Source organism: Cannabis sativa, chromosome 2, assembly GCF_029168945.1.
Source record: "Cannabis sativa cultivar Pink pepper isolate KNU-18-1 chromosome 2, ASM2916894v1, whole genome shotgun sequence".
Classification (NCBI taxonomy): domain Eukaryota; kingdom Viridiplantae; phylum Streptophyta; class Magnoliopsida; order Rosales; family Cannabaceae; genus Cannabis; species Cannabis sativa.
Window position 1 is genome coordinate 45,064,636 of NC_083602.1, and position 18,776 is coordinate 45,083,411.

Consider the following 18,776-nt stretch of genomic DNA (forward strand, 5'->3'; position numbering starts at 1 on the left):
AACCTAATTACCTTCAAATATACATTAAAGAATCATCCTTGTCGGCAGTTTAAGAGAAAATTGAGAAGTAATTACAATTAGTAGTTAGTAATTATTAAATTACTCTAGTAAAATCCTACTTAGCTATGTTTTGGATTTTCCTTTTACACACATTTAAATTAGATCTAAATGTATTATGGAGTTTGTTTGAATTGCTTCTAATACGAACACCTGTATCATTAATTAATCTAATCGAATATCTACCCTTAACAAGAAAATATGTTGATGTTAATGTACCTTTAAGTTTTTTTAATTAAATTTAATTAGGTGATGTTAAGTGCAATATATATATATATGTTATTTTTTTTAATTAAATAATGTATTTTTTATTTAATTTTTTAAATAGAATTTGAAATTTTAATTCTCAAGAATGTTTTTTTAGTTATTGCAGTTATATTGGTGTCCCTTTTGAATATAATTATATACAGTATAACACGACAAGGCACGCTCTTATGACTCCCAAACACGTCCTTATGATAAGTTAAATTAAATATACATCATAATACGTAATTTAAGTATACAAATTAAAAGTGTATTTATCATTACTCTTAAAATAATAGATAGATTACAATTTATATAATATCATTTGTCATGTTTTGGTGATTAATTATTAATCTTATTATCTATTAGGTTGTACTTCTACGTTTAAAGTAAATTGAATAATTAGTGTTTTTACCTTATGAATTTTTCATACTATTAAGTTGTGCTCCTATTAGGATTAGTTAGGGAAATTAGTTAGTTTTGTTAGTTATTTTTTATTTTTTTTTTAATATTTATTTCATTCCTTGGCTTTTGTACTATATGTGAGAATTATTTTTATATGGTAATAAATTAAATACTTTATTTGAATTGATTTATAAAATACAGTTAACTATTTACTAATCAATTAAAATATTCTAATTATAGTCAGATTTAATTACCAAATATTTTAGTTACCCGATTTAATTTCTAGAATTAATTGTTAAAATATTCTGACATTAATTGTGGCAGAGACCTTGATGGAAGGTCTCATCTATATAAATATAGGGCCTCGGTCCCCGAACTCACTACTCATTCTGTTCAAAACATTAAAATTCAATCTAAAGAGAGTTGAGAGAGCGAGGAAGCCCGATTTCCTAGACCGAAGCTATCGCAGGGATTGAAGCTCAAACATCAATGGCTGGAAATATTTCGATCCTTTCATTGCATACATTTTCGATATGTTTACTGTTTATTTTGCATTACATATCATTTATATATGCTTTATTGTTCTTATTATATTATAGTCTAACATTATAAATATTTATAACTCTCCATTGGTTCATTCAATAATACACAGTATTATTTTGCTCTCATTAAACAATTATTATTCTACTTCTAATATGGCATCAGATGATATAAACTGAAGCTCTAAAAATTCAAATTGCAAGCTTCAAGATTCTGCTTTTCTTTTCCACGATCATGGTACGCACATGGGCCACAAGTTCAGCCACAACTTTTGATGATCCTGTTGGAAATTATTTTACCAGGATCTTAGATCTACTCACAAGTATGTTGATTAACACCCTAAATATGAACTTCTAAAACGATTATGACATAAACACATATAAAGTATAAGAAACTTTACATTGGGTGCAGCGAAATATTATGTCTCCTTCCGTTCAAATCTCTAACCCTTGTAGTCGCAGAGTATTATCAAGATCTGAACCTGGATCTCTTTCTCTCCTTCTTTAGTGCTGAAACTCCTTATTGTTGAATGTCTTTCTTCACGATCTTCCTCACTATGATTGAGGTATCACTTGCTATGTGTGGGCACTACTCTAATCACTAAGTGGTTTCGAAATTTCAACGAAGAAGAAGAGTAAGAAGTGGCAGCTAGAGTTTAGAAAGAGAAGGCTCAGGTTTTTCTCTGAATGAAAGTGTAATTTTCCTAAAGCCTTCACTATCTATTTATAGCATTCCACTAGGGTTAGGTTTGAATTATTTGGCATGAAAATAATGAAAATATCATATGAAAAAACCTATAAAAGTGGCCGGCCTAGGCAATGTGGATTTGGGACTCACTTTTTACAATTTTGCAGTTTCATCATTTCTGCATCTCATTTTCTCAAAAACGCCAATTTTCAAATTCAACCATTTAAATGAAAAACAAAAAGGTTGCTGCTTCTGGTGATGCAACACTTAAAGGAAAGTGTTTCTACTGCAATGAAAAAGGTCATTGGAAACCCCAATGTCCTAAACTTCTTGCAAAGAAACAAGGTATTTCTATTTATAAACTTTAAGAGTTTTAGTGAATTATTATCCAATTGGATTTATGATTCTGGACTAACTTTGTTTATTTGTTTTCTTCTTCTTATAGGCCAAGCTACTTGAACTCAGATGAGTTGGATCGGAAAGCTGGACCAAGGGTGAAATCGTCCAGATGAAGATGAAGCTCTTCTATCTATTTTTTGAATTAATTGTTTTAGTTTAAAAACAATTTGGATGTCGAATTTTAGTTAGGGATATTTATCCCTATTTTTCTCATATTGTTGCATTTTTTTTTCAATAAAGTTTTTTTTTTTTTTTTCGAATTGAAAGCATTGCAATTTATGAGATTGAGATTCATTTACTTTATCTTCATCATCAATTACCACATTATATTTATATGTTTGTATGTGTAAGTGTTTTTATTATTGATGCAAATTCTATAATATTTACAACTCTTCATAGAGTTATATTAAATAAACACTAGAAACTAATTCTATGTTTATTAATAATTGTTAATTCTAATACAATTATTAAGAATTTGTTTAATAAAAGGATCTTTTGATCTGATAGGGGTGGAGAAAAGTTAAGAAAACTATGCAGTTCAACGATCTTTTATATCTAATGAACTCTGGATAGTATTCAACTCCACATAAACTCTATCACACTTAGAGAATCATGATCTTTACAACCTTTAGGGGTGGCTCATAATCTCTATATACTTAGGGGTGGAGTTTATCCACAATACCCTATATGTATATACTTAGGGGTGGAGTCTATTCCACAATTCCCTATGTAACACATATTTTCTTTAAACATGGAAGTAATATAATGACTTAGCTATTATCAATATAAATCCTTGATCTTGATTGTATGTTCCATTTCGTTTTACTATTGTAAGTAAAAGTTTGATACCTATAAAAGTTCTTTGATAAAGTTTCACACTACCTTAATTGAGTGGGAGAATTTTAAAATTCTATTCCCATATTCATTAGGTTGACACTTGTGATAGGTACTTAAGAACACTACTGAAAGCAAATCTAACCATTCACATGGATAGGTATAACTTATCAGAATTATGAGAATAAGATAAAGAACTCTAGTTCAGTCTATTCGAATGACTTGAACCAAGAATTCTTAATCCTCATAAAATTTTATGGTATCTTAATTTTGATTACTTAATCTCTGGCATGTATTTTTCACTTCAAATACTAGTCTGCTATGTTGATGACTTAGTCTTAACTTAAAGTTTCAGACTAATACAAAAGTCACAACTAGGTAACTCTCCAAACAATCAGAGGTTAAAAGTATTATTTAACCAGACATCTGCTATTGAGTGGGAGCTATCTGAGATGTAATCAAATAGGGAACATTAGAAGATATTCAAGAAAGATTTATGAAAGTGATCTATATGTTAGATATTAAGGAACTGTGTATCAGTTGTCCTTGTATCTCACCATCTCATTTCGAAATTCTTGAGATGGTGCTTACTTTGGGGGTGGAAGAGTTATTCTATAATAATTCAAGCTCTACCAGAGAAGAATTATAACTTTGGAAATTTGAAAATACCAAGAAAGTTATATTACTGAAGAAAAGTCTACACTGTATTATCTCAATTACATATTTTAAAATATGAGAGATATGTCTTCTGTTAATTCGGATGTACTTTTAAAACAGTAAAGATTTTAGCATCCGTTGATGAGTAAAGCATATAGTAAAGGATGTTTCATAAGTGTATTTATGAACTAGTTTCCAGAAGTTTGGGTGGATTCAAATATACTACACTTGATCTGAAGATCAAGACATCAGATTGACCTATTTGCACACTTTGTTTTATATTAGTGCAAGTGGGAGTTTGTTGGGTTTTATGCCCTAAATAAAACTCTTTACAATCTGATTAGTTATCAATATAAGAAATTTGAAGTGATTAATGTTTGCGTGAATTTTACATGCTAATGGTTTAATATGTTTATTACTTTTACACACAAAATCAGTTAAATCCAGATCATATGTTTATTCACAATTACAGTATCGTCAACACAGTGGAATATGATTGTGATCATATGAATCAAAAGACTAAGTCCCTGTTTCATCAGTGTTTTGGATTTACACTAATGTGATAATCAGCGATGATGTGTACTTACACTTGGAGTAAGTGTTATGTTCTTTTCAGGACATTAGCAAAGTATACTAGTTTCGAATGTACGGAGTATACATTGGACTGGACCGATATTGCAACTAAGTTAAGATATTACAAACTTACCGTTATATATCTTTCCAAGTCAATATCAGTAGTTGATCTTAAGATTAAAATAATCTAAATCCTGATATGCTTAGGCTCAACTCAGGTGTACTATTTATGTTCTTTGATTTATTAGTTAAGCCTACTTTTGGGTCAGGGTGATACGTATATTTTGGGAACATGATAGTATGATTGAGTGGGAGTGCTGAACATAAATATGGAATCTATAGCTTCTACTGGTGTATAGAAGTCAAGTGATGATTCCCTTCGAGCTTAGCAAATAGAAGTAAATGGATGAGCTCTTGTTTAACTGACTAATTATTAGATCACTAAACACCATTTACAGGTAGCTAAGTGTTTTAAGGGGCAAAATACATTGAGGGGTGAGAACGGTAAAATTATCCCATCTCGATGTAAATCATCTATATAGAGGATCTTAAATCACAATAAGATTATGACAACGGTTAAATAAGATAGCATATCTATATCGTGGAACATATAATATGCTCTATATAAGTCTGAGAGTGCAATTCTAAGTTCTAAGAGTGGATTCAACGAAGAATTAATAATTAGGAATTTACTTGGTAAATTCGGTTCACTTATTGGAAGCTCAGCATATAGATCCATGGTCCCCATTCTAGTTGTGAACATTCTACTTGTAAGACTCAATAATTGATTCGTGATTGGTCAATTATAATTCTAAAGTTAGACTATGTCTAATTTGTGAATTTTCACTAAGCAGGGGCGAAATTTTAAAGAAAAGAGATTCTAGGTTTATTTATTTATTAATGGACTTTATATGTCTAGTTAATAATTAAATTAAATGACAATATTATTTAATAATCTATTTCAGTTATTAAATAATTAGTTTTGGCATTTAAATGGTTAGAATTGGAAAATTGGCATTTTTGAGAAAAGAGAAATAAAATTTGTTAAAATTACAAAATCAAGTGGGGCCCATTCTATACACCTTGGCCGGTCACTTATTGTGGAATTTCAAATCGATATTTTTATTATTTTAATGTCAAATAATTCCTAACCTAAACCTAGTAGTTGCCTATAAATAGAAAGTGATGGCTCAGTCAAATAATAACTTTGAATAACCTTTTCTGTCAAAAATTTCTTTCTTCAGAAAAACTGAGCCTTCCCTTTTCTATACCTTGGCCGAACCCCTCTCTTCTCTTTTCTTCTTCTATATTTCGAACCTAGTGAAAGAGTGAGTGCCCACACAGCAAGTAGTAACTCAATCATAGATTGGTAGACTGTGAAGGATCAAACTCAAAGAGAAGGACATTCGAGCTCAGATCTTGATAATACTCTGCGACAGAAAGGATACAAGGGTTAGAGATCTGAGTGGAAGGAGACATTAATTCCGCTGCATCAATGTAAGGTTTTCTTAACTTTATATGTGTTTATTTTATCGTTTTAGGAAGTTCATATTTAGGGTGTTAAACAACATACTTGTGAGTAGATCTAAGATCCTTGTGAAATAATATCCAACAACTTGCCTTAGAGCCATGGTAAATTATTTGCTTGCAAGAAATTTGGACTTTAAAATGATTGTTTGTTATTTGGATGGTTTCATGTTGTATTGAGTGTTATATGATGATTGATTGATGTTTGTGAATTTTCGTGAAAAATAATTGAATATCTGTTTCTGGAATTATTTTTATTGGATAGTATGGAAAAAATTAAGCAAGTTACTTTTTTACAGAACTCAATTTTGATTTAATTTGAATTAGTTATGATTTTTTGAAGATTCGAAAAAAAAGATAGGGCTACTGCACTCACCCACGCGCGCGGATAGAGTGCATTCAGACAAGATGCACGCCCAGTGCCTGTCTGAAGCCTCATACGCGCGCGGATATGCTGCAGATTCCCACCAGCGCCGAGGTTTCTTGGCCAGCACTCCCCCTTGCGCGCGCGGACGTGTATGCAACGCATACTGTCTGTACAGCTCGCAATTTTTTCGTTTTTCTTCGTTTTTTCATGCTTTTTCATGGATTTAAGTTCCAATTTTTTGTGTAGTTTTGTATTTAGACATTTACTATTCCTAATTCAATTCTAATTATCATAATTAATCTATTTAATATTTTTTAAATTTAATTCATGATATTAGTGTAATTTGAATTTGAAGAATAGTAAATATCTATCTTTTTTGCTTAATTTTCTATCTTATTTTTAAATTTGATTATATCTTATCTTATTTTTAAATTTAAGGTTAGATATTAAATTTTTTAAATTATTTTTTTTTTTAAATTATTTGACCTTATTTAAATTTAAAATAAGATAACTATAATCATGAAATTTTAAATAGATGTAAGATATTTTGCTAACTTTTAAATTTTGTTATTTTATTTATTTAAATTAAATTTAAAATCTGAAAAAAGATATTTAATTTATCTTTAATATTTTTATTCATGAAATAACATTTAATTTTTAAAAGTAGTTAGCAAATTTTGAATTAATATTTAGGTTAGTTGAAACTTAATTTTTCAAAATTGTAGGTTTAATTTTAAATATTTATTTTTTAATAATTTCGAAATTAAATATAAATTTTTTTTATTTATTTATTATTTTCGAGAAAAAAATAAATTATTTTTTTTTTAATTTTTCGAAAATTAAATATTAATTTTATTTATTTATTTAATTATTTTATTTTCGAAATTTATTTATTTAAAATTAAATAAATCCTACTTCCAACTATCCAGCTAACCTTGTTGCAGGAGTATGTGGTTTTAGCTTGTTTGTAAGTTTTCAAAACCTATTATTACTTGATTGCAAATAGCCATGGTTAACTTGTTGATAGATCCAATGATCTGATTTTAACTCATGGCTCCCTTGGTCAAGTTAATAATTTGTAACAGGTAAATTTTACAATCTTCTTTCATTTGTGTATGACCTAGCAACATGATAGGATCCATCCAAGTGTGTGCCTGTGTGAGCCTATATGTTTATTTTATTATATAGATGCATATAGGTTGTTGCTAAATAAAATGTCACACCATGATAGATTTTATTTAGGTCCATTTAGTTCTTGGACCTATTCAATTAATAACAGTTATTTATTTTAACGTTAAATTCCTCTCTTTTGGGCCTTATGTAAGAGTTGGGAGCCATAGAAGTGGGTACGACATACTGAACCCAGCACCCCCTCACATGAACTACCCCAATTGTGAAGGCCCATTTGCCTGATTTGAATAACTGTACTAGGTTAATTATATTAATTTGACCTAATAAAGTTGATTTAGCAACATAATTAACTTTTAAAGTATATGAAATTTATTTTCATTTTAATATTTTAAAGTTAATTTTAAGAAAAACACTTTTAGTTTTAGATATTTTTTCTAGACAAACTATTTGTATTTTTCTTGTATTTAATTAAATAAAGAATTTTAACTAACTAGATTCTTTCTGGAACTTATTTAATTAAATATTCCTATTTAAGTTATAAATTAGTTATTTTAACTAATTTTTAATATCTAACTTAAATTTGAATATTTTATTTAAATTTTAAATCAAGTTGAGGAATCCTAGGCATTAGTTATTAAAGATTCTTAAGATATTTTTAAGTTAGTTTTAAACTTAAAATGGAATATTTTTCAAATTAAGTGGTTACAACTTAATTTTTGATATTTAATTAAATCTAAATTTGAAATTATTTAAGTTCTAGTTTTTTTTTCTATACAACTTAAATTAGAAATTATTGACCGAGGTTTTCGGCAACCAATAAAATATTATATGATTATAGAGCTGTAAGAATATTAGAGAAGGATTTTTACGTGGTTGGGGCGTTAATGAGCCTTAGTCCACGAGTCTATCTTATTTATTGATGTATTTAATACAGAGAATGTATTTGGTGAATGTTTCACTCTTATAAATACAGAGAATGTTCTTGGCGAGTATTTACTCTTCTTGCTCTTATGATGCCCAAGATTCTCGCCCCCATTTAATGAGCTTTGAGGGGGTATTTATAGTGTTTTTTGGTGGGGTGATCCCCAGAACTACTGTACAAGTGTATCTGTAAGTATCTATAAAGTTGGGCATTCCCAATGAATATACCATGGGTAATGCATGGTCAAATCCTTAGGTGCTGTAGGGCTTTTATGTGGAATGTCCTTATTGTCTTTTGACTGATGTGACTCTTCACAGTGTAGCAGTCGATAGACTTAAATGATCATTACTTTGTAGCTGCAGATTGGAGGTTGTGCCGTCAGACTTTATTACGTGTAGCAGTCCCAACACGCTTCCTCCCATGCGACATTAAATGCGATTTGATTGCTCAGGGGAAGCCTGACACCTCGCGGAGATGCCTTAGCATTACTTGGGCTTCCGGGAGCGTATGGGGCTCCTTATGTCTTCTCCGGGAGGCATGTCCCGGATGCTGCTTTATTACATAAAGACTTAGCACATAGTTTGGATGCTAAGTTGTTTGATCCACGTGTCCTTGTCTGGTTGGTCCACGTATATTGGGCAAAATCAGGGGCAACATTTACCCCCCAAGCCTTGTTTATTTTAAAAATAAAACAAGGCTTGCTCAAGTGCCTCCGGTCGACTCCTCGGTTTCCTGGCACGAGCTTTGAGCGCGTGAGGGAGTATTTAATGATGGCCTTTAATGCAGAGATTTACTTTTTGCAGAGGTTGATTCGTTTCGCGCTCATTGATTGATACGGCGCATTAATGGTGTCAGACGGAACTCAAACATTTCCACCGCCTTAATTACAAATCAATCCGATCCGTTGATCTTTGGTAATTCGAATCGTGCGTTTCCCCAACCGTTCGATTGGTAGGCGATAGTGCCTGTTCCTCATGCATGTTTGCCTATAAAAGCCACCACCTTTCCTTCATTTCGGTTACTTCCCATTTCTTGCCAACTTTGCTCAAGTTTCTTAGAGAGAAAAAACTCCTCAGACCAACAGAATACCTTCGAACACTCTGCAAATTTCCCAGTCCTCCTTCGTTCACAACTGTCAATCCCTCTTATCTTTGTTTGATCTACAGCAGAACCCCCAGTCTCAACACTTCACTGCAAGTTTTTTTGCATCCCTTGCTTTACTGTACATGGCATGCTTTACTTATCTGTTCGTTTTTTCTGGGTTTGGTATTTGAAGTTTCTGGGAGTGCATTCTTTTGGATTTTTCACTTAACAGGTCTAGATTCACCGTTTCTGGTGTTAGGACTACTCTTGTCACGTATTTGTTATTATTTTTATTTATTATTTTTTTTTTGCCAAAAGACCATACGTTCTTCATATACTGGTCGTCTAGGGCATAGAGGAGTCTGCTCTTTTTTTGATTTTCTGCCCTTTCTTTTTCTTTAATGCGCAATGTCGTCTCCTGTGAATTTATTGCACCCGACTCTTGTCCGGGAAATCCTTCTAGGGTTTCCTGTTTGACAGATGTCCGGAGGGGGCCTCTTTCCAGCGGTTAGGGGACCCCCATTCCCTTTTTCTGGGTTTAGGGATTGGTATGGGGCCTAACTGCTGGAATCTTAACTCTTTTTTCAGAATCAAAACATGTTTGCATCTGGTTCAAAGTCGTCCAAGAAGAGTGGTAAGCGCCTGGCCACCCTTGAGGAGATCTCACTGGGTCCCGTTGCCCAGGAGGGGTATAAGTCTCGGGCCACCAGATGGGAGGCGGCAGAGCTTCACTCCACCCTAACCTGCCCCCATCAGCTGGAGAACATCGTGGAGGTGGCTGGAATCAAGCCTTCCACATCCGGGATGTACCATCGGCACCCTCGAGACGCGGAGACGCCCAACCATAACTATGGCAGCTTCGGGGCTTGGAGCCAAACGCACCTGATGGCCGGGGCCATGCTTCCTCTCCAAGACTACTTTGTTAATTTTTTAGTTTTTGTCGGCCTTGCGCCATACCAACTGATTCCTCAAGCATACCGCCTGGTCTCAGGCTTATTTATTTTTCACTCTGCCCGGGGATGGGGCTCTCCAAGTCCGGCGGAGATATTGTATTTTTATGAACTTGTCTCTGTTCTCAAGAAGGGGGACAAATTTAAAGACAGTTTTTATGGATTCTGGGCCCACCCTGCCAATGATGGGGTGGTCCCTTATAATAGGCAAACTCATGTTAAGGAGTATCGCCACCGTTTCTTCTTCTCCTCCGGGTTCCGAGCAGTGGAGCACCCAGAGCTCCTTACGGAGTGGGTCAGGATCCCACCCTATGAGCGGACCGCGCCTACTCAGGTCTTTCTTCGGAGGGCCCAGGTCTTTGCAACTTATGACCGGACGGAACTTGACGTCGGGGGCCTGGTCATGACTGAGAATTGCCGGAAGGCCAAGCTCATCATGCCGCACCAATCGGTGGAGGACTCTAACCTTTCCCGGGTTATTTGTCCGAATGTGAGGGCGCCTGCCGCGGAGAAGATCTTCCGGGACGAAATCATTGCCACTGCCGAGAAGAAGTACCAGGAGTATCTCTACCGGAAGGCTCAGGAGAAAGCTTACTCCAAGGCTCAAGCAGCTTCCGGGAGGCCACTTCGCGTGGGGAGCCCAGTCGAGAGGAGAAGCCAGGTGATCGCTGGCAAGCCCCTTTGCATTGAGGACTCAGCTGAGAGAAGGGCTTCCAGGCCAAAGCCTTCGGCTCAGGAGCCGAACACTGGGGCTCCGAGCACCAGCACTTTCGGCTCCGGTAAGTCTCCTTTAGCAGTACATTACGTCCCTTCTGTTGGCAAATATGCCAATCTTAGGCCTGTAGGGTTCAATGAGCGTCTTCATAGGTTTAGGATGCCTTCGACCTGGTGGGGAGACCATATGAAGGAATTTTATTTTTCCAACTTAGGAGATTTCCTAGGTCGGTCCCGGATGGGTTCTGGTCCTCTGGAGCCCGTTCCCTTAGACCCTTTGGCTTACATTTCATCCATCTGGTTCTGGCCTTCGGACAGCTATCTCGGAGACGATGCTGCCAGCGTTAAGATTCAGAACTTTGTTAGGGCTGAATTAGAAAGTCAGGGTAGGGCTAGCTTGATTGCTATATCTGAGTGTTTGTTGTTTTCCATGGAAGTTCTAACACTTGCCTTTTTTTTCTTTTGTTGTAGCAGGTACTTCCATGGATGCCATTCTGGCCGAACTTGCCGGTGCTCACACTCCTGATGCTCCCCCTCCTTTAACTTCCTCTCAGATGGCCACCCCTTTGAAAGCTTCTTCCAGTGCCCCTCCAGACACTATCGACTTAGTGGATGAGGAGGAGGTGCTTCCAGGAGAAGGTCAAGAAAAGCAATGGGGCTTTTCTGAGGAAGTTGAAGAAGGTGAAGAAGGGCGCCGGGCTCTCCCTGAGGAAGTTGAAGAAAGTGAAGAAGAAGAAGAAGAAGTTGCTCTGATTCGCAAGCGCAAGGGCAAGATGGTTGCCCAGGAAGAGCCCAAACGGCAACGGAGAGCTGATACTCCGACCCATGGTCTTGACGGCGGGATCTCTCCCGAGATGGAGGAACACACGACCCCTCCCAACATTGTGCTGACTCCGGTTCCTGGAGATGAGGCAAGACAGGAGCTCCGGATAGCTAAACACAACTACGCCATGGATGAATACTCCCGGGGGTATGCTGACGTGGAGGCTCTGAAGAGAGTTTTGCGAGTTGAGATGCAAAACACTCTCAACGACCCGAACTACCAGAATCCGTGGGATCTAAATTTGGATCCCTTGCCAGATTGGTTCGGTCGTTTCCTCGGGCCCACACTAGCTCCCTTCGCTGCGGAGATGACCGGCGAGTTTGCATCTCAGCTTACCCGGTGTGCACCCAGGCGGTTCGCTGCTTGTACATCCTTGAATTCCATCTTCCAGGTCCAGGATCTCAGCCACTCCCTCACCGTGGTAAGTATTTTGTAGTTTGCTTTCCTCTTTATTTTTTTCCCTTACAGATTCTTACTCATACTTGTATCCTTTCCCGCTTGCTGCTGAGGCCGACCACCTTTCCAAGAACATAATTAATCATGGCTTCGCCTTGTCTGACTTTGGGGGCATGGACGAAGTTAAGAAGATCCTTCAGGACCTGACTGTTGAAAGGCGGCTTTATCAGGAGGATGCCAAGCGCCGGGAGGCCCTTGCCAAGGCCAGTGAGGAAGAGGCTAAGCGGAGGCGATGATCCGGGAGGAGGCCCTTCAGAGGGATAGGCTAGAGGCCAGGCACCAAGAGGAGCTGAGGGCGGAGGTCGAAGCTGCTGCTAAGGCTAGGCGTGAGCTTCGGGAGGCTAGGGAAGCCTTGGATGAAATGGTTGCCAAAGTGAAGTCCTTAGAGGAAACTCACCAGGCAAACCTGGAGTCCAGGGCCAACCTGGCCGTGGAGCTGAAGGAGCTCAAGGACTTCAAAGACCAAGCCTTGAAGAAGGCAAAGAGAGATGAGCTCCTTTCTCCCGTCTCCTGCAGCCGGTGCGTCAAGCGTTTCGACGATGGCGTCTACATGGCCTGGTCTACAAATGACCAGAATATCAAGCTTACCTTCTACCCCAAACCTGAGGAGATGATTGCAAAATTCTGGGAGAAAAAGAAAAAGCTTGATGCCATGATGGAGGCGCGCATCAGTCCTCGCCTTCCTCCTCGCATTGATTAGGCCACTTTGAGTTCGACCCATTACAACCAGGATTTCACTCTTTTTTTTTTTATTTACAGCTAATTATCTTCCACTTAAGACAATTTCTATTTACATAGCTGTTTCTTTTTTATTTAAAGGGGAGACAATATTTAAGGCCTGTCCCCGGGCCATTTGTATATATTTTGACGTGCCCTTAGGGCTAGGATTTTTATATATTTATAAATGATCTTTTTTTGATGCACATATCTTTCTTTTGGACCTGCCCTTTGGGTCAGGATGTTTATACATATGCTTTTTTATTTTTTTTTTTGTGCATACTCTTTTTTGACCTGCCCTTTGGGTCAGGATATTTTGACCTGCCCTTTGGGTCAGGATATTTTGACCTGCCCTTTGGGTCAGGATATTTCACATAGTTTGTTTTTTGTCTGTCCGTGTGGTATACCTTAGTACCCCCCTGAGTGGCATAGAAACTTTGTTTTTAAGGCACTCAGTTTTATTTAACATGCGGAGGCTGTATACATTTAGACGGTACAAACTCTTTAAACAAAATCTAAGTTACATTTTTGGCTATTGGTAATATTTTCTGAGGTGATCGGCGTTCCAGGCCCTTGGCACAATGGTTCCGTCCATCCTTTTTAGCTTGTAAGTGCCTGAACCGATTTCGTCCTCGATTTCATATGGTCCTTCCCAATTTGGCCCAAGTACCCCCACTCCGGGTTCTTGGGTGGCTGGGAATACTCTTCTTAAGACCATATCCCCAATAGCAAACTTTCTGTTTTTAACTTTGGAGTTAAAATATTTGGTCACCTTCTTTTGATAAGCTGCCATCCGTATTTGAGACTCGTCCCGGAGTTCTTCAACTTGATCCAGAGCTTCTTGAAGCAAAGCCTGATTCGTGGCTGGATCGTAAGTTGTTCTCCTGTGGGACGGGAATAACGTTTCTACCGGGACCATCGCTTCGCAACCGTACGCCATTGAAAAAGGCGAGTGGCCGGTCGTGGTTCTTGGGGTCGTCCGGTAGGCCCATAACACTCTTGGCAACTCTTCGGGCCAGTTGTTTTTGCAGGCCAGCAGCTTTTTTTTTCAGGGTGACCTTTAGGATTTAATTGACTGCTTCTGCTTGACCGTTTGTTTGCGGTCTTGCCACCGCGGAGAAGCTTTTCACTACTCCGTGTTGGTTGTAGAAGTCAGTAAATTCTTCGCAATCAAATTGCTTTCCATTATCAGAGAATATTTTGTGAGGTAGGCCATATCGACACACTATGTTTTTGATAACAATGTCTAGTACTTTTTTAGCAGTTATAGTCTTCATGGGCTCAGCCTCCGTCCATTTGGTGAAGTAGTCTACTGCTACTATTGCATACTTTACTCCTCCCTTTCCTGTTGGCAGGGACCCAATAAGATCTATTCCCCAAACCGCGAAGGGCCAGGGACTAGTCATCGGGGTAATTTCATTGGGAGGAGCTCTCGGTATGTTCCCGAACCTTTGGCACGAATCACACTTTTGGACGTAGTCTATACAATCTTTTTTCATTGTTGGCCAGAAGTATCCCTGTCTCAATATTTTCTTTGAGAGACTGGGTCCTCCTGTATGATCTCCACAGAACCCTTCGTGGACCTCTAGCATGATTTGTCTAGCTTCAGGGTCCGATACACACCTTAAATAAGGCATGCTGAGTCCTCTTCGGTAGAGAATTTGATCCATCGTTACATAACGATGAGCCTGATACTGAATCTGTCAAGACAGTGCCCTTTCTTGGGGCAACTCACCTTTTGTTATGTATTCTATGATGGGGACCATCTAGCTGGGTTCTTGCCCAACCGTTATTATGGCTCTTTTATTTTGATGCTTGGATCTGCCAAGCATTCCACTGGCACTACCCCCAGCCCTTCGATTTCACTATCTGAAGCTAACTTAGCCAGACAGTCAGCATGAGCGTTCTTTTCCCGGGGGATTCTTTCTACTTTGTAGTCCGTGAACTCGTCGAGCAGCTCCTGGACTATTGTTACATATGCAGCCATTTGCTCGCCACGTGTTTGGTACTCTCCCGATATCTGATTCACGACCAGCTGGGAATCACTGTAGACTTCCACTCTTTTGGCCCCTACGACTTTCGCTAATTTTAGCCCTGCTATCAAGGCCTCGTATTCGGCCTCATTATTTGAAGCTGAGAAGTCGAACCGTAGAGCTGCCTGGAGTCGCAGTCCAGTCAGGGATATCATTGCCACTCCTGCTCCAGATCCATTTTCATTGGAGGCTCCATCCACAAACACTTTCCATGTGGGGATCGATGGTGTCGGCGCATTTGCGGTTGCCTCGGCTTCGTTGCATTCGGTAATGAAGTCTGCCAAGGCTTGGCCTTTTGTGGAGATTCGGGGAATGTAGTGTAAGTCGAACTGACTTAACTCCATTGCCCACTTGAGGAGCCTTCCGGATGCTTCAGGTTTTTGGAGGACTTGCCGGAGCGGGTGGTTGGTTAGTACCTTGATCGGATGTGCTTGGAAGTATGGCCTTAATTTTCTTGAGGCCATCAGGAGGCAGAAGACCAGCTTCTCGATGATGGGGTACCTTGTTTCTGCTCCTATCATGCGCTTGCTAACATAGTACACGGGATGTTGAGTTTTCTCTTCTTCCCGGACTAGGGCAGCGCTGACCGCGTGCTCGGAGACAGCCAAATATAGAAATAGGTCCTCTCCGAGAACAGGTTTTGACAGGATAGGAGGCTTGGCCATATGTTCTTTCAGCTTCTTGAATGCCTCCTCGCATTCGTCTGACCACTCAAACTTTTGACACTTCTTCAGTATGTTGAAGAAGGGGATGCACTTGTCTGTAGACCGTGAGATGAAACAGCTCAAGGCAGCAACCTTTCCGGTTAGGCTCTGCACATCTTTATGCTTTTTGGGGGATGGCATGCTCAGGAAGGCTTGGATTTTCTCTGGGTTTGCCTCAATCCCCCTCTGACTGACGATGAAGCCCAGGAACTTCCCTGACTTGACCCCAAAGGTGCATTTCTTAGTGTTGAGCTTCATGCCGTATCTCCGGACTACCTCAAAACACTCCTTTAAGTCGTCCGCATGGCTATTGCATGCTTTGGATTTGACGAGCATGTCATCTACATATACCTCCATGTTTCGTCCCAAGAGGCCTTTGAACATCCGGTTGACCATTCTTTGGTAGGTCGCCCCGGCGTTCTTCAGTCCGAAGGGCATGACTAGGTAGCAGTATGCCCCCTGATCGGTCTTGAAGCTAGTGCACTCTTGGTCCGTCCTGTGCATCTTTATTTGGTTATACCCGGAGTAGGCGTCCATGAAGGATAGTAATTTGAATCCAGAAGTGGCGTCTACCATCTGGTCGATCCTGGGTAGCGGGAAGCAGTCCTTCAGACAAGCTTTGTTTAGATCAGTGAAATCTATACAAACTCGCCAAGTTCCGTTCGGCTTGGGCAACAGGACGGGATTGGCTAGCCATTCTAGATAGTATACGTCGTGGATCATGCCGTTGGTCAGAAGCTTATACCCTCTTTCTCTAGAGCCTCGACTTTCACCGAGTCGAGAGGGCGTCGCTTTTGTTGGACTGGTGGCATGTCCGGATTGACGTTGAGGACGTGGGTGATGACGTGGGGACTTATGCCAGTCATGTCCTCTTGGCGCCATGCAAAAATGTCGATGGCGCCCTTCAGTGTTTTTATTATTTTTTCTTTTTCCTCCGGATCTAGGCTCTTTCCCAGCCGGAGTACTTTGGTGGAGTCGAGGTCGCACACTGATATTTCCTCGACATCCTTCATTGATTCTACAATTTTTTCGGACCCCACTCGGGGATCCAACTCGTCTTTCTCAACCGTTTCTGGCTCAATGGTTTCCCGGACCATCAGCACGGGCAGGTGGGTTGCAACATTGTAACATTGCCTTGCTTCCCCCTGGTTTCCTCTCACAGGTGCCGGATGGACGTGACTGCGCCAAAATCTACCAAGGCCGGTCGGCCGAGGATCGCGTTGTAAACGGTCGGGTAGTCCACCACCACAAAAGTGCAGTACTTGAATGTGCTCTGGGGGGTGTCCGGACACAAGGTGACTGGAAGTCTCCCTTTTCCCATTGGGGTAAGCGTCGTTCCATTAAACCCTGTGAGTTGGGAGCCACTAGGTGAGAGGTCTCGGTCCGTTAGGCCTATTGCAGTGAAGGCGTCCTTGAAGAGTAGATTCACGGAGCTTCCGTTGTCAATCAAGGCTCTGGCCACCACCTTATTAGCGATGGGTTTCTCGATAACCAGCGGATCATGGTGAGGGAAGTGCACCATCTTGGCGTCTTCTTCCGTGAATGTGATGGGTTGATCCATGAGCCGAGGCCTCTTAGCTGGGAATTGAGTAACCTCCCAAACCTCATAGTGCTTTACGGCCCCCGCGTACCGCTTTAGCTCCTTGCAGGTAGTTCCTCCAATATGGGGACCTCCAGAGATCATGGCTACCCTCCCGTTGGGTCTGGGCGGTAGACCGGGCATGTGCTGGGCCTCGCCCACGAGAACAACTGGAGCCAATACTCCTGCTGCAACCCCTGGTGTTCAATGAGGCACAACCCTTGTCGCCTGGCCCGGATTGAGGTGAGGCAGCCTATTCTTGATCCACTCATAGAGGTGGCCCAATCAGATTAGGTTTTCAATCTCGTCCTTGAGATTTTTGCATTCGTTGGTGCTATGACCAATGTCGTTGTGGTACTCGCATCTTTTGCTTGGATCCCTCCGGGAGCTATCTTTGTACAAGGGATGTGGTCTCCGATAGTGCGTATTTTTCCTAGTAACAAAGTACACACGCTCTTGGGAGTCCGTCAGCTCCGTGTACTGGGTGTACTCGGGAGTGTACTGTTGGGTTTTATGCCCTAAATAAAACTCATTACAATCTGATTAGTTATCAATTTAGAAGTGAAGTATGATTACATGTACGTTACATGTTTATGGTTTAATACATATACTTGATATATACACAAAATCAGTTAAATCCAGAACATATAGTTATTCACAATTACAGTATCGTCAATACAGTGGAATGTGATTGTGATTATATGATTCAAAAGATTTGGTCCCTGTTCATCAGTGTTTTGGATTTACACTGATGTGATAATCAGTGATGAAGTATACTTACACTTGGAGTAAGTGTTATGTTCTTTCCAGAACATTGGCAAAGTATACTGGTTTCGAATGCATGGAGTATGCATTGGACTGGACCGATATTGAACTTGGTTAAAGATATTGTAAACTTACCGTTGTATCTTTCCAAGTCAATGTCAGAAGTTGATCTTAGATTAAAAGAATCTAAATCCTGATATGCTTAGGCTCAATCTCAGGAGTGCTATTATTATTCTTTGATTTATTAGTTAAAGCCTACCTTTGGGTCAGGATAATACATATATTTTGGGAACATGATAGCATAACTGAATGGGAGTGCTAAACATAAATATGGAAATCTATAGCTTCTACTGATGTATAGAAGTAAAGTGATGATTCCTTTTGAGCTTAGTTAAATAGAAGTAAATGGATGAGCTCTTGTTTGAGTGATTATATATTAGATCACTAAAACATCATTTACAGGTAGCTAAGTGTTCAAATGGGCAAAATACATTGAGGGGTGTAAACGGTAAATTGGTCCCGTCTCGATGTAAATCATCTATATAGAGGATCTCTAAATCACATTAAGATTATAACAATTGTTAAATGAGATAGCATATTGATATCGTGA